Source organism: Topomyia yanbarensis, chromosome 3 (assembly GCF_030247195.1).
Source record: "Topomyia yanbarensis strain Yona2022 chromosome 3, ASM3024719v1, whole genome shotgun sequence".
Classification (NCBI taxonomy): domain Eukaryota; kingdom Metazoa; phylum Arthropoda; class Insecta; order Diptera; family Culicidae; genus Topomyia; species Topomyia yanbarensis.
In genome coordinates, this window is record NC_080672.1 from 16,219,778 (window position 1) to 16,234,799 (window position 15,022).

Genomic DNA, 15,022 nt, shown 5'->3' on the forward strand with positions numbered 1-15,022 from the left:
CCTTTAATATATTACTTGTTGATTCCAGCGGTTGTTGTTTTTCTCGAGGTAGAAGTTGATTCGATGTCATTGTTACCATTTCATTTGGGAAACATTCCCACTGCACCATTCGGTATAGAGATGTTTCGGCCTGCTTTAATTCGCTCTGCAGAAGATAGGCAGGGTTGCTCGACCTTGACTTACGATTGCGTACGGTATTTATAAATCGGTGCACATATGCCATGGTATGTACTAAACGATTCCAGGACGAAAATCTTTTAAAATCCACGACTATTTCCGGCAATCGAATCTCTCTGTGACTGTAGCAGGCTCGTAACTCTTCAGAAACCATAGTTACCCTGGTCGACATAGGCCATTCGTCTTCCGGTAGATAAAGGAATCGTGGTCCACTGAACCAAATGCTCTTGCGGTTTGTATGGGGCCCCGCCTCCCACTTTGTGGCTTCATCCGCTGGGTTTTCTTTTGAAGGCACCCATCTCCACTCGCCGCGGTTCGTTGTTTCTAAAATTTCACCAACTCTAAATGCAATATACGGTCGGTATTTCTTAGGGTCAGAGCTTATCCAGCTTAGAGCCGTTGTGGAATCCGTCCACATGTGCCTGGACGATATACATAGAGAGTGTCCATCGACGACGAATTTTACCAAGCGCGTTCCTAGTACACAAGCTTGCAGCTCAAGTTTAGGTATTGTCGTGGGTTTAAGTGGCGCAACTCTCGTCTTAGCCGCGACTAAGGCTACTTCTATCGACCCATCATCGTTAATCATCCGTAGATAATAAACACAAGAGTAAGCTACCTCGCTGGCATCTACGAAAGTGTGTAACTGTATCCGACCCAAGAATCTCTGGGCGTGTTGATCTTTATCACGGATGCGTATTTGATGAAACATTTCTCTTACATCTGCGCAAACCGCTACCCGATGTTGGCGGAAATGGAAGAGAACTTTAGGTAACGCAATCAGCTGATCTGGACCCTTCAACAGCAGTGAGTTCATCGATATTCCGTCAACCTTCGCGGAGGCGTCCCATATAAGCCGAATCTTATCCGGCTTTTTTGGATTCGAAACTGCACCAAGTGGCAGGTTCCAGGTACGACGCGGGTCCGCACGATTTAGTTCTTCTAAATTTGCTCTACGTGCGTATCCCTTTTCTAGGTATTCTTGGATCTGGCGTTGAATATTCTCTTTTAGAGTGGGATTTTTCAACATTCTTCTTTTCAAGCACTGCAGCCTTTTGACAGCCATTGCGTAGCTATCCGGAAACTCAAAGGACTCAAACCTCCACAGTAGTCCACATTCGTAACGGTCACCAACCATACAAGTGGTTTGCTCGAGAATTCTAGATGCACGCTGGTCATCTTCTGAAAGTGTTTTCGCATGCGCCTTAGTTCCCATCTCATCTAGTGTAAAATAGGCCTTCATTATTCCTTCCATCGCGTTATCGTTGTTACATTCACAAAGGTGATAGTTGAGAGAAGGATGTGTAGTTTCGTGACGCCCACCGTATACACACCAACCTAAACGCGTTTTCACGGCAGTGGGTGCTCCATTTGGTCCTTCGCGGACCAGCGCCAATTTCAAATTGTCGATGCCGATCAGTAACTGCGGCTTTGCGTTACGATAGCTCTTGATTGGCAGTCCTTTTAAATGTTCGTATGTATTAAAAATTTTCACCCAAAAGGCTCTGTGTTGGCAAATTGAGAGATTGAATTGTTCCCACTTCCGACATCTTAAAGGGTTTTGTTTTACCCAGTGCTGATATTTCTATTTCCACTCGTTGAGAGTTCTTCTCCTCGCGGGTAACATTGCCAGTCCATTTGAGGCGTAGTGTTTTTTTATATCCTTTCGCACCTAGCTTAGTGGCGAGATCGCTCGCTAACATCGTCAACGATGATCCTTCATCGAAGAAGGCATAGGTATTAACATATTTCTCGCCGCAATACAAAGTCACTGGGACAATGCGAAAAAGCAGAGGAGCATCACGCTGGTGCAGATTGTGATACACTGATGCTGGAGGATTACTAATAATCGGTAGCTTTGGTCCAGAATGTAGCAAAGCATTGTGACGGTATTGACATCCACCCACTCCACAACGTCTTGTGCTGCGGCAAACCCTTCTGCCATGTCCAAACAAGCAGGTTCGACACAAGTTCAATGTTTGAATTTTTTCCAACGATCATCTATCGAAAGTTCTCGAAAATGTTCGCATTCTCTAGCCCTGTGCCCTTCTTTTTGACACACCGAGCACCTCATTCCTATTTCGTTGACATTCTCGCTGTGTAAGTTTTGATCATATAAGACATCGGAGGTGGTGTCATGATTTGCATGGACTAAATTTCGATCTGTCAGTCGCGATTTTTCGCGTCGCAACATTTTGTCGTAGACTGTATGTGATGATACACTGCATGCATCTGTTACTATTCCTTCCATGAACTCACTAAAAGTTTTCAAGTTGATGATAGCTTTGTTCCTCCGGTGTTCAGCCCATCGCATTTTATATTCAGCAGGTAGTTTTTCAATCAAATCTTTCAGTAGCGTTGGGTTGGCCAGATGATCGAGCAACTCGGCCGCTATCATGTGGTCACATAGAGCTTGCACCATCATGCCGAACTCGATAATCGTCTCTAACTTATCAACCTTGGGTGCTGGAGCCGTTTTGATTTTTTCAATCAATGATTCAATTAACAAATCCGACCGCCCATAGCGCATACGAAGCGCTTCGATAACATGAGGGACTGAAGTGGGTAACATAAGACGACTACGAACTGACTCCCAGGCAGGGCCTTTCAAACTGCGCTGAAGCCGAATCATATTTTCTCCGTCACTATAGCCGCACGCTTCGGTTGTGTAGTTATAATTACTAATAAAGACGGGCCAATCCGTCGGATTACCCGTAAAGGTTGGCAAATCTCTCGATAGCACTTGTCTTGCCGCCAGTTGCTGTGGGGTTCGGGCCACTCGATTCGCGTGGTCGCGCTCCATCTTTGTATACTGCCGTTCGACCAGTTTTGCGGATTTCTCCTAGTGATGTGATCGCTGCACGAGGAATATTTTTCCCAGACAATTGCTGTGTTAGAGTATCCTGTCGTTGTAACCTTAGTTCACATCGTTGGAGCTGCTCTTGAAGCTCTTGTAGCTCCACATGTGTAGGCTTACGTTTTTGTAACCGTTGCAAATCCTTGCGCAACGTACGTAACTCCGTTTTCCCCGGCTTTTGCAACCTAGGTTGACTTCCACTGACCGACGAGGCATCCTGCTGGGATTCATCTTTTTCAAACAAGATCCCACCCACTGCGCCTTTTTGCTCGATCTTTGAACTTTCCGGGTGATTTAGAAGGCTCGGGAATTGTTGTTTATTCATTTGGTTTAAGCTGGATTGATCTTTAACCCATTGTGCGGTATGACGGGACCGATGGGACGACTCGTGTTCCAGTTCACTTCGACTGCGTATGCTACTGTCAACATCAGCCTCGATCATGGATTTCTCTAGTAGTGAGTACTTTTCTTCCAACATCAGCTCGAGCTTCTTTTTTTCCAACGCTCTTTTCTCTTCCAACCGGGATAATTCCATTTCGAGACGAGCTTTCCTTTTTACTGACGAGGAATGAACGGAAGAAACAGACTTCCGTGGCCCTGATAAACACTTTACACATGCCCATGCGCACAGTGCATCCACTCCATACAAAAGCTGGACAAAACCTCAAAAGTAGTTTAAAATGTCTAAAAATAGCATCTAAGGGTAATTTTGGTGCGCTGAACTCGATTTTGATTAAATTAGGACGCTAAAATGAAAATTAGGCATCCTAGGGTGGTTCTAAAATATATTTTTTTAAATTTTGCGAAAGTGAATTTTATTAATTTCTCAAAACAGATACTTCGTAAGTGAACAGAAACATTTTGATTTCCTTGGGTAGTCCTTAGTAACGAGTTAGATAGGGTGGTCCCAATTTATCGAAATCTGGTGAATAAACAATGATGTAATTTTATAAATTTATTTGCAGATCTTCAGTCCAATCTGAATACCATCGTAGAAAAAATAATCCCTTCATAGCTCTTTTTTACTTATTTATAAACGTATGCGTTTAGAATAGTTATAAAAATAGCATATCTTAAGGTGTTTGATAGAATGCCTTAAATTTTTATTGGTGTATTTATTTATAGTTATCGCCAAAGCTATTAAAAGATGACAGGTTTATTTGATTTTGATGAAGATTTCAAATCATGCTCTACTATGCTCTATTCACTGTTGCTCATACGATGCATACTGCAGCTAAGCCGCTCAATACTTTTCCATTGATTTTCAATTCCAATGATGATATGAATATATCTCCTTGGGGGTACTGACTTGGTTTTGCGTACAAAATCATCCTGAGCATTTTTACTATATTCCTGCCTATACTTTGCACTGTATGTGTATGCTTTGAAATAGAGGCGTGAGCATTTTTGCATGAAACTCTCACCAATTTGGAAGTGAATTATTGAGTGAGATTTTGAATTTGATTGTTGATTGTGATAGCTTCAATAGGCAGTTTGCACTTGAAAATAAATGTTGCATTACTGGTCAATAACTAAAAATCGGGTAAAAAAGAACACTTTTCACACTCACGTGTTTACTTTACATCGGTCACCAGTAAAATTAACGACCAATACCTGCCAAAGAGATGGGATTCATAAAAAGATATAATAATAGTTGCATTTAGTTTGCCGCGTTGCCTTGTATTTATTTGATTTTTTCTATACTGCAGATAACTGTGAAAATGTAGAAACAAGAATCATAGTTGCAAGACGGTTAAGGCATACTTATATTTGTATCAAGGAAATCGCCCCAAACCCTGAATTTACAAGCAGTGTTCAGAACAGAAATCCACCGGTGAATAATAATGCAAAACTTCATGAAATCAAAAATTACCATGCGTCTCAATGAAAAAACTAATTTTACAAATGTCCAAATATCAACCTTCGGCGCAAAACGGCGCAAGATGGCACTATGATTTTTGAAAACTAGATAAAATTCTACGTCAGTTGTACTAGATGAGATCCTTCAACACGATTTTACCGATAAAGAGATGACACCCCGAATGTAAATAAGTCCGCGTTAAGCAACATAGTTATAATGATTTTATTGGTAACTTTTTAAATACTCATTATTTCTCAAATCGAAATACACCATTGAATTGAGATGATTTTCTATTAGAAACGCCTATATGTGTTGTTAAATTAACGTTGTAGTACCTATTGGAGCAAGATGAATTAGAATGAATAAAAACTTTTTGCCACTCAAATTCTTGCAGATTTTCAAGAACTTGTACGGTTCAAAAAAATGTAGCACTTATAATTTTCAATCGATTGACTCAAAAATTTGCCGAATACAGCTTTAGGTAATGTACATTTAGAAAAAAATATAAAAGGTGTGAAAATCGACAATAAATTTTGGAGGTTTTGGCCGGCCCCACTGTGTGACGGGGAGCCCTTCCGAGAACCTAGCTCTACAGCTCCAGTAGGACAACCCTCGAAAAAGAAAAAAAAATTACCAATTCGGCGAAATGACCTTCGGCTAAACGGCATTCGGCGAAATGGCCTTCGGCTGAATGACCCGCCCCCCTTCACCCCTTACATATTAAAATTCAATAACAATAAGTACAGAATTTAATATAGATGAAACTGCGATTAGAACTTCTCCACCTGACATTCTCTGGGTTAGTTGTAAATCAAGATCATCTCTAAAAATGTTATAGTCACTTCCAAAAATCTCTTCACTTTTTATGTCCTCATTTCAACTTACCTAGAACTATCGATAATGAGGATCCTAGTAAATTCTTATGGATTTTATTCATCTTTACAGCGCATTCTATACAGCGTTCATTCTATTAAAATTTTGACAGTAAACCAAAATTTCACTGGCTTTCTTAGAAGTTGGTTGTGATTCGTTATACGTAACAACATTATCTAAAATTATGGTACTGTCACCAACCGCGATATGTTTGTCCTGGTCTGCCTCTGAAAAGTGCAATAAAATTGACGAAAACAGGAACGTTCACAGAAGAAAGATAAAAAATGATGTTGATTGCTATGGTGATTGTTGTTGAATCCACTAGCTACATGTGTGAATGTTCCTGTTTTTGTTGACGTTTTTGTTTTTGTTGTGGTTATTGTTCCTGTTGTAGTTGTTGTTTCTACTGTAGTTGCTGTTTCTGTTGTTGTTGTTGTTGTTATTGTTAATGCAGTTATTTTGTTTATGTTGTTCTTGCTGTTGTGGTTTTTGTTTTTTTTGTGTTGTTGTTTTTACTACTTTTGTTGTAGTTGCGGTTATTATTACTGTTGTTGTACTTGTTGTGGTTCCTGTTGTTATTTCTTTAGCAGTCATTGTTGTTGTAGTTATCGTAAATTGTATCTTGTACCCGAAAAAGAAAACGAATTTTTAATCTTTGTATTTTTATGTTTCTCTTCTGGTTGATAACACGTAAGTCATATTCTGTCCAGTTTCGAACCAAGTGTGCGATATCCATTTTTTGACACTAACAAATGTCGCGGCTATCGGCCCTTACTTCGTCTAAAATATCTTCGCCAACAGCACTGAAGTGTGATTTTATTTCATCAAAAGCATTACGAGAAATCTAATAAAGATTTATGTTCAAATTCAAGAGAAATGTATGTGAAATGCAATTAAACACGAATGTTAGGAAAACGCAAAATTTACCCAACAGAAGCACAACATTTAGCCGACTTCTAATCCGGCCTAGCCAACTATATCTTCTTCCAGTAGGTTTCGCACAGAATTACAGAAAAAAATACATAAAGAGAAATACTGTTTATGGAATGCAAATTATATTGTTCTGAAATTGACTTGTTTGTCTTTAAATGCCCCTATTCTATTCTATTGTAACCCTTACACAGCCAGTATTGAAAAGCATCCTGGAAAACACTGCAGTTATATTTTAGTGTTTTTTCTTGTCTACATTAATATTTGAAGCATATTATAATATGTCGCAAATATTAAAACGGCCAGGCCTGCTGTGCAGAGTTGGGTTGGAAGATGCTCCAATATTATTCGGCTATTGAATTATTTATTTAATGAACAATTTAACCAACGAATCGTTTTGAAACTTGAATGAGGCTGAAACGAGGATAACCGTACCGACCGTTTCAGATTGTGTTGGTTCAAAACGTTGGGAGTGACTTGGCTAAAAAGGTTAATGTCACTCCTTTGGTCTTTTTGGATGGGACAGAAGAATTTACACCTTGCCCTGGCTAATAAGCCTAGGTTAAAGCGCCTTTTCTCGCTCTGTTTATCTTTAAACGCCTTTAACTCAAAAAGTACACTTTTTATTTCAAGTCTATTGGTATCTAAAGTTAGCGTTTTTTCGAGCTTTCGTTCATTTCTCGAAAACTTAAATAGTTAGCATCATTATTTTAGTACTTCGGATTGTTCGCACAAAAAAGGTGCATAATTCGTTCGTTGACCTCAAACACTTATCTCTACTCGTTTCCACGTATTTGGCTTATTGAACTTGGATATTTTTACCTTGTTTTCTCTTCTACTAGCTATAAATAAAAAGTATGACACTTATCATATTTTTTTTCAATTTCCACAGGAAAGCTACAAAAATTTTACATACAAAAATGTACTAATATCTTACAGTTAAGTGAATTTAGTACGCTTTTAGAAGTCAGTTAGTTCAAAGTTATTGTATTATTAGAGTTTTTGCTAATTTTCTTCAAAATAGTACATATCAAGCATCACCTTTATTATTATGGAAATGATGCACCTTAGCAAGTTCTATTTGTCCTTCTTTGAGTTTGTATCAGTACCTCTTTTCGTTTCCACGCAAAATCATTTTAATCATATCATTGTATTTACCAAAATAAAATAAATAAATAAAAAGAGATAGGAAGAAAGTGTCAAAAAACAAGATGTAAAGAATGTTAAGGGGTATCAAATGAACAATCGCAATAATGGAAATAATTAATTAGAAGTTAGATAAATTACAGAATTCCTCTAAAAACAATAATTCTAAACTGCTGGTAAATCGTCACTTAGTATACTTAACCAAGAGCCATTAAACAAGAGCCATTAGTACATAATTTGGTAGGAAATTTCCAATGAATTCTTGGTAATAAACATATAAAGCAAATTGTTTAGGCTAGTCTAAATTACTAGTCTTTTAAGTACTTACAAGTTTACTACAAAGAAAGTTTAATAATGAAATTTCAACGAAATGAGCTCGAATACGAATATCACATTGAAGAATAAATTATGGATCATTTTTAAACTCGACATTGGGACAGCAGGTATTGTTATGTTCATTATTCTTTATTTTGAGAAAACTCACAAAAACCTCATGAAAACACTTTTAAATACTTCACCACTTAAAGCTTACTTAAATCCATCACCTGAAAGATATGAGAACTTCATTGAGTGGGAAATTTTCTCCCCTTTCCAATGGAACTAAAAGATTTGAAATACAAGGTACATTTCTTGAATCAAAAGCATAAAAAGACAACCAGGTCATATAGAGAAAAAGTTCGTTAACTCTGTAACGGTTGTGATTTGATGATATGTGTAGAGTGATTTTTTCCGCAAATATGATCCTCTTTCACCCCTTCTTAGCCATGAACCAAACACCCTATAGAAATCAATTTTCTAACAATATGTTGTGTAGTCAACCATATTCAAAAAAAATAATTAAACAGACATTAAAGCATGTTCGCTGCAAAATCTTGACATTCAAACACACATAGATCTTTTGAAACATTCAACACAAAGATAAAATATTTCTCACAGATATTGAAGTATGTCTATTCTATCTAAAGATTCCTCGGTCGTTACTATGAACAGTTCAAACGAAAATCGGAGATAGTCAATTTAGTTACTTTAGTCCACAATTTTTAGTATTTTTCTCTAGTTGATACCAGCTGTTGGCATTTAGACTTCTCTCTCTCATTATGAGAGACCAATTTCGCATGATAGGACGTAACACCCGGAGAGTTCGGTAAAATTAACATCCACTGTTGCAGATGACCTGCCAAACGAAAAATTTTTGAGAAATTTAGACTTCTCTATCGATCAGAATTACTTTGTTACCTCATTTCGTTACATAGCAGTATAGAAAACATGGTATTAAGCTGGCTGAAATCTTCTACGTCCTAAATATTGTCATCACTCAGCGAAATTTGGTGAAATATTCACGAAAAAAAGTCAACACATTCTGGCTACCACTATGATACAGAACCGTCATTACCTTAAATGACTTCATTCCTTGCTTCGAATGATGCATAAACATTGTTGACATTTTTACTTTCCTAACAACAGTGCGAACCGAAAGATTTGGCCTTCTTCTGAATGTTCGTCTCACTATCGAATCCATTTGGTCGTTTTTTAAGATTGTTTAATGCGTTTCCTTTATTTGATAATCAAGAATTAGACAATTTTGAAACACTGTGAACAAAACTTGCAGCGTGGCCAAGCTTTTATAGAAGTATTTTAATTTGATATCCCTGATTTTTGTTTGAACTGTACAAAATAATTTTTCTAACACGCGCTTCTTTAAACGCTCTCTTCAAAGTGCTTTTTGAATATTATGTATTTTTAGAAAGAATAGACATAAGGCAATATCTGTGAGAAGTAATTTATTTTTTGGTTGAAAATTTCAAGAGATCTAAGTGTTTTAGGTGTCCAGATTTTGTTGCGAACAAGCCTTATCTAGACAATGAACAAACTCGAAATGTAACTGTGAATTCAAACACAGGAATCAAAATCTTCTTTCTAATGTAGTGAAAAAGATAATAAGGGTTATAAAGACCGGGCACAACAAAAAGTTTGACGAAACAAAAAAAATATCAGTAATAAGCACGTTCTAATTTTATATGATTTTCGTCGAATTTTGATATTTATTTGGCTATTTTTCTAGAAATAACCGATTTTGCCTTTAATTCAGCAATGCATCACAACTGCCTAAGTGAATGAAAACCCTATTTACACTAAGTAACCATAATATTCGTAAATTCAATGCGCACCCGTCTACTGTTTATCCAACTAATACAAATCAAATGCAATATTGCCGCAGCTGACTCATAAGAAATCTTGAACATTAAAAACACTTTTCCTGTATTTTATGCTAGTCGTATACACTTTGAAATTTAATACAAAGTATACATGTATCAAATAGTTCTAAAGTTAATACAATGAGATTGTCAATTGGTAGCTTTCGCACGCTAGTCCCCTGTCAAAAAATTAAAATGTGGCGCTTCATGGAAATTCTACAAGTGTACTAATTATAAAATTATTATAGCAGGTTGAAAGTTGTACATAATGCTCCCGGTGTTCGAAAATGTGCAAACATTCTAATTTGAAAAAGAAAAGATTTTGAAAAATTACTAGCTTATTATCATGAGCTGAAGACCGGTACATATAGAAAATTTAATGTCGAGTGAGGTTAAGCTGACTTTGTTTGCCGTACCACACTAGATGCTTTGAGTTTCCATAACCTATTTTCTTCATAAAGTAAATAAATCTCTTCATAAATAATTTCAAAGAGAATTTTGTAAAATACGTCTATGTTGATAATATTCATTCGTTTAAAATTTTCCTTACTTTCATAAACAACAAAATGTATTTTATAACCGTCCAAAGTCTAATCCGATCTCATACTGTTCATATTTCTATACTTATTTTTGAAAGAGTTCGGAAAAATTGGATATATTGTAGACCTTTTCTTTCTCAACCCAATCACCGCCGCGTGAAATACCAAAACACCAAACAAACAAGCAACCACCCAACCGTTTAATCGTCATCATCACCATCATCATAACCACCACTTACCTTCTTCAAAGAGTCCTTTCCGTGCTGGAAGCCAAAACAAAAAAAAAAAGAAAAACAAACTCACTTCAGTTCAACTTGCTGCCCTAGCCACTCGCGTTTCTTTCACTTTTCAGCAGCCGCTCACTTGGATTCCTCGAAACGGATAGTGCTTTCGGTTCTTTCTTCTCTCCACACACACAGCCAAACCACGGGTCCTTTCCCACCCTTCGATCCCTGCTGGTGCTGCTGCTGCTGCTGGACCGACTTTGGTTTCTTTTCTTTTTTTTGGACGCGACTTACGAAAACAGCAGGCGTCGTTTTCGGTGCAGCAGTGGCACGTGCTACACACTTGTCGCACACTTTTCACTAGCCACCCTGATGGCAGTCAGTTACAGTGGCAGCAGGCGGAAACGGAGATAGTTTGGTACAGGATGATAGTTTTTCTGTCGACTGGGATGGGATTGAATTTACTTCTGATTTTTTTTCGTTTTTTGCTTCCGAGGATGGACGATGAGAATTATCACGTGTTTACAGTTTGGAATTATTTTTCCACTGGATTGGGCAAAAAAGGTTCGGTTCCACTTTTTCTCCGAAAGGTTCTTGGTATTTATTCTGGTCGCTCGACACCGGTTTATTTCAACGATTGAAGTCTCGATATCATGGCAGAATGTCGCCAAGATTCATTCACTTACGGCTTGCCCAGACAGGATTTTGCTACGAGCAAAAGGCAAGCGACGATATTTCACCGGATTAGATAGTCTTACGGTCGGTTCCGTACATGAATAGAAATAGTAGAGGGCTCCCGGCAACGCAATGGCAAGTGTGCCGGAAAAAGTGTGACTTAAGTTAGATGGAAAAACATGAAACGAACTTTCCTGTCGTCTTTCACTAACTGTTTCAACTGCGCGTTTACCGTTTCGCTTGGGGACGTGGCGTGGAAATGTTTATGCGAAAATGAGGCAAACGGAAAAACGTGGTCCTTTCCGCGCAAAGTACGAGAACCTATTTGGTTCGGTAGAGAAAACACACACAAAAATTGTCTCAGGAAGGAAACGAAAGCACACTGTCACTTGATTTCTTTCCACCGTTTTGAATTTATGGAACACTTTCATGGAGATTTTTCTCTTCGTTGCGTCAGCCTTTTAATTAAATTCAAGCACACTCACATTCGTCTGCCCAACGGAAGCAGGGGACAATGTTGCGTCTCTTCTTACACTAACTTATTATCGTGCACAGAAAACTCACTTTATATCTACACTAACCACAAGAAGACAAAGCTTTTCTTTCCGCTAAGTGAACACTCACTAGGAAATACAGAAATTGCCAACAATCACAACCGTTTCTAAAATTAAGTGAGCTTAGCTTTTCTCTAGAGGATAGCCTATATAATACGTTTAAGTCTGCTTTCTCCCTAAGTCAGATCAGATATACAGGGGATGCCAGATGGAACCAACTAATTTACGAAACTGGATTCGTTTCACTATCACCGAACTATGGACCAGGGGACGGATACATTCTATTAAGGGGAACTAAGTTCAAACTACCCGGAACATCAAAGGGATTATCTACTAGCTAATTCTATTGTTCTTTAATCAAAACCGACACAATCGAAAACTGTTAAACCATTACCGTCTACTATTGCTCGAACGAACTGACTGTTCGCCATTGTTTGGAGGTAAAAATTTAAAACAACCCTCGAGGAAGCACCGATCGGTTCCAACTGCAGTTAATCGTGTGACGACACCGATCAGGAATAGAATTTGCCGAATCGCACTGCCCTTCCAGTGTGTCCCTTTGGCCAAACACGAGAATCGAGAGTGTCCTCCAGGTCGGTCGCACAGGTCTTGCCACGTTGGTCGGTCGCGATAAACTGCTTGCACATCTTCCCGACTGGATCGAAACGGTTTTTCGCCAGACAAGCAGTCTGTGCCATCCGCAGGCAGCACACCGAGAACGGTGTTCCCCCGTCTGTCCTACCCCGACGTAACCGCCCGTAACCGTGGGCTCCCCGGGTTGGTGTTTTCCGCGTATGAATGGCGGTTTCTGAATTACATCTAGGATATTCCTATGATAAGGGGATAATTTTTCAATAATTTAATTCATCAATCTATTAGAATTACGTTAAAAAGTTGAATAAATATCCTTAATTATCGACACTAAAACATTCCTTCAAACGAACCGTACAACACCTGCTCAATGCTGTCAGTTCGAAAAACCGCACTCAGTCAGCAAATTTTCCCACGCGTACGGTGAGAATGAGTTCCAAACGCTGTAGGGGCAACATGAAAATTCGATTCGAATCTTTGCATCGCAGCGAACGTATGCGAAATGGCGTGAGTGAATTGCACTCAGCAGGCACTCAAACCTTTCTCTCGCTCTTCATCAGCTGGGGTAGAGAGCAACAATAACAAACAATCGCGCCGGCAGTCTAGCAGGCCAATCAGTTGTTTGGAAAAGCGGATTTTCCACGGTTCGAATGATGTTGATGTCGGACTGCTGCGATTCGTTTGTGGCGCGAGATGGTTAGCTGCCGGTTGACAATGATCGTTAAATAATAATTTGTAGCAGATGGTGGATCGATGAAGGTGCCTGGTGCTTTGCACGTTCGAGTAGAAGAGTAAGTCACTGCTGCACTGGCAGAATTTCGAAAAACCTTATGATCGCTAAGACAACGTAGGTACAATTTACTGCTGCTTCGGCGATTCCAATTAAAAAATGAATTAGAGCTAGTGGCAGACTTTCGTAAAGCTTGTACCAAACTTCTAAAATCGCATTTTGATTCATTTCGAATTGCATAAATTTTGCACTTTATGTGCAAATAACTAAAACTACAGGACAATTTGTCTTGCCGCGGTTAATGTTTTGAGTAGGATTTTCAGGGAGTTAAAATACGACTCCGTTCAATGGTCTGATTCGTCCAAAATTTTCGTCTGCGCTGCGAGAACCAAGACAACTTCAAATGAAAAGAATAAAAAATCTGATGATTGTACGAATCAAAAAAACTCAAAATAGACTATTATGCATTGCTACCGAAGTTTGTCCGCATTTAATGTATCACAAAGTGTTATACTTCAGCGATAGATTTCTAAACTAGTAATGTTCGCTCATCTATCAATGAAGAGTGGCATCTATTGACATATGATAGCATATATAATAGATGTTGTAATATTTACGCAGTTATACATAGACAAGCGCATTGTTTATGAAAATAGCCTTAACTGTATCATTAAGTACGAAGAATTCTTTGCTGGCCTAGACAAGGGAGTTGGAATGGTGAATTTACAGAAAATTTATCTTGTTCCTTCATCCTCAAACAACGCAATGTAACTAAGGATTTCAAAATACTATATATGATTCTGTCAATATAGTGCTAATTGAACATTAAATTATACGGACGCCATTAAGAGAATCGCAATGCATATTTCTAGCATTCAATTATTTTCTTATCTTTTCGAATGCCGTTACACAGTGTCCCATTTTAGAACCCTTGAAGTTAGATACTGAGCTGATTTCATCTCTGTGGTGCGATGCTTAATCTGTTTCCGTCTTTTGAACTCCTTCGTTCAATGGTGCCTACGGTCCCCGAGCGGTCTTAAGACGGCCCTGCGTACAAGAAGGAACTAGAAGTCGTTTGGATACCATACTTCTCTGTACTTATGTGCTAATAAATCGTAAACAAAAGATGACAGATAAAATTCCTTCTCCATTTTTTCAGAGTTGTCCTACCGGAGCTGTAGAGTTGGGTTCTAGGAAACGTTCCCTGTCGGAATCACTCACTAGAGTTGTAAAAGAAACGAGAAATGTCGCCCACTAAGGCACTGCTTAAGGCCAATTGCAGCGGACCTTGCTTCTGATTGTGATATTAGAGGAATTCCACGAAGATCCGTCCAAAAATCTTTAAAATCGTGACCGACCATCTTAGATTCCAATGAAACTTTACACGTTTCACCGTCATGCAAGACTAAATATTTTCCACAGGTAATAAGATTATTTTGACTCAAGAGCAACTTTTCAAAAGGGCGCAAACGTTTCTACGTGCATGAATTTCAATTTTTTTTTTGTTCGATTACTGTATTTTATACAGCAAAACTGTCTGAGAACGAGTTACAGGGAATGAATACTTCTGTCTGAAAAAAAAATACACTGAAAAAAATGTTGCGTCATTTTTCAAAAAAAAAACAAAAATTTATGATAAAAATTTAAATTACGAAAAAACCCATTTTTTT

At 38.3% G+C, this 15,022-nt stretch overlaps 1 protein-coding gene across 1 annotated transcript in view; it reads right to left on the reverse strand.

Annotated features, from left to right (window-relative positions):
- The window catches only part of LOC131686797 (uncharacterized), a 352,205-nt gene extending 339,556 nt beyond the window's left edge, over positions 1 to 12,649 (reverse strand). The window contains exon 1 of the mRNA XM_058970793.1: positions 10,818 to 12,649. The gene's annotated coding sequence lies outside the window, so the exon portion shown is untranslated. The remainder of the gene's footprint in view (positions 1 to 10,817) is intronic.
- Positions 12,650 to 15,022: the final 2,373 nt, after the last annotated feature.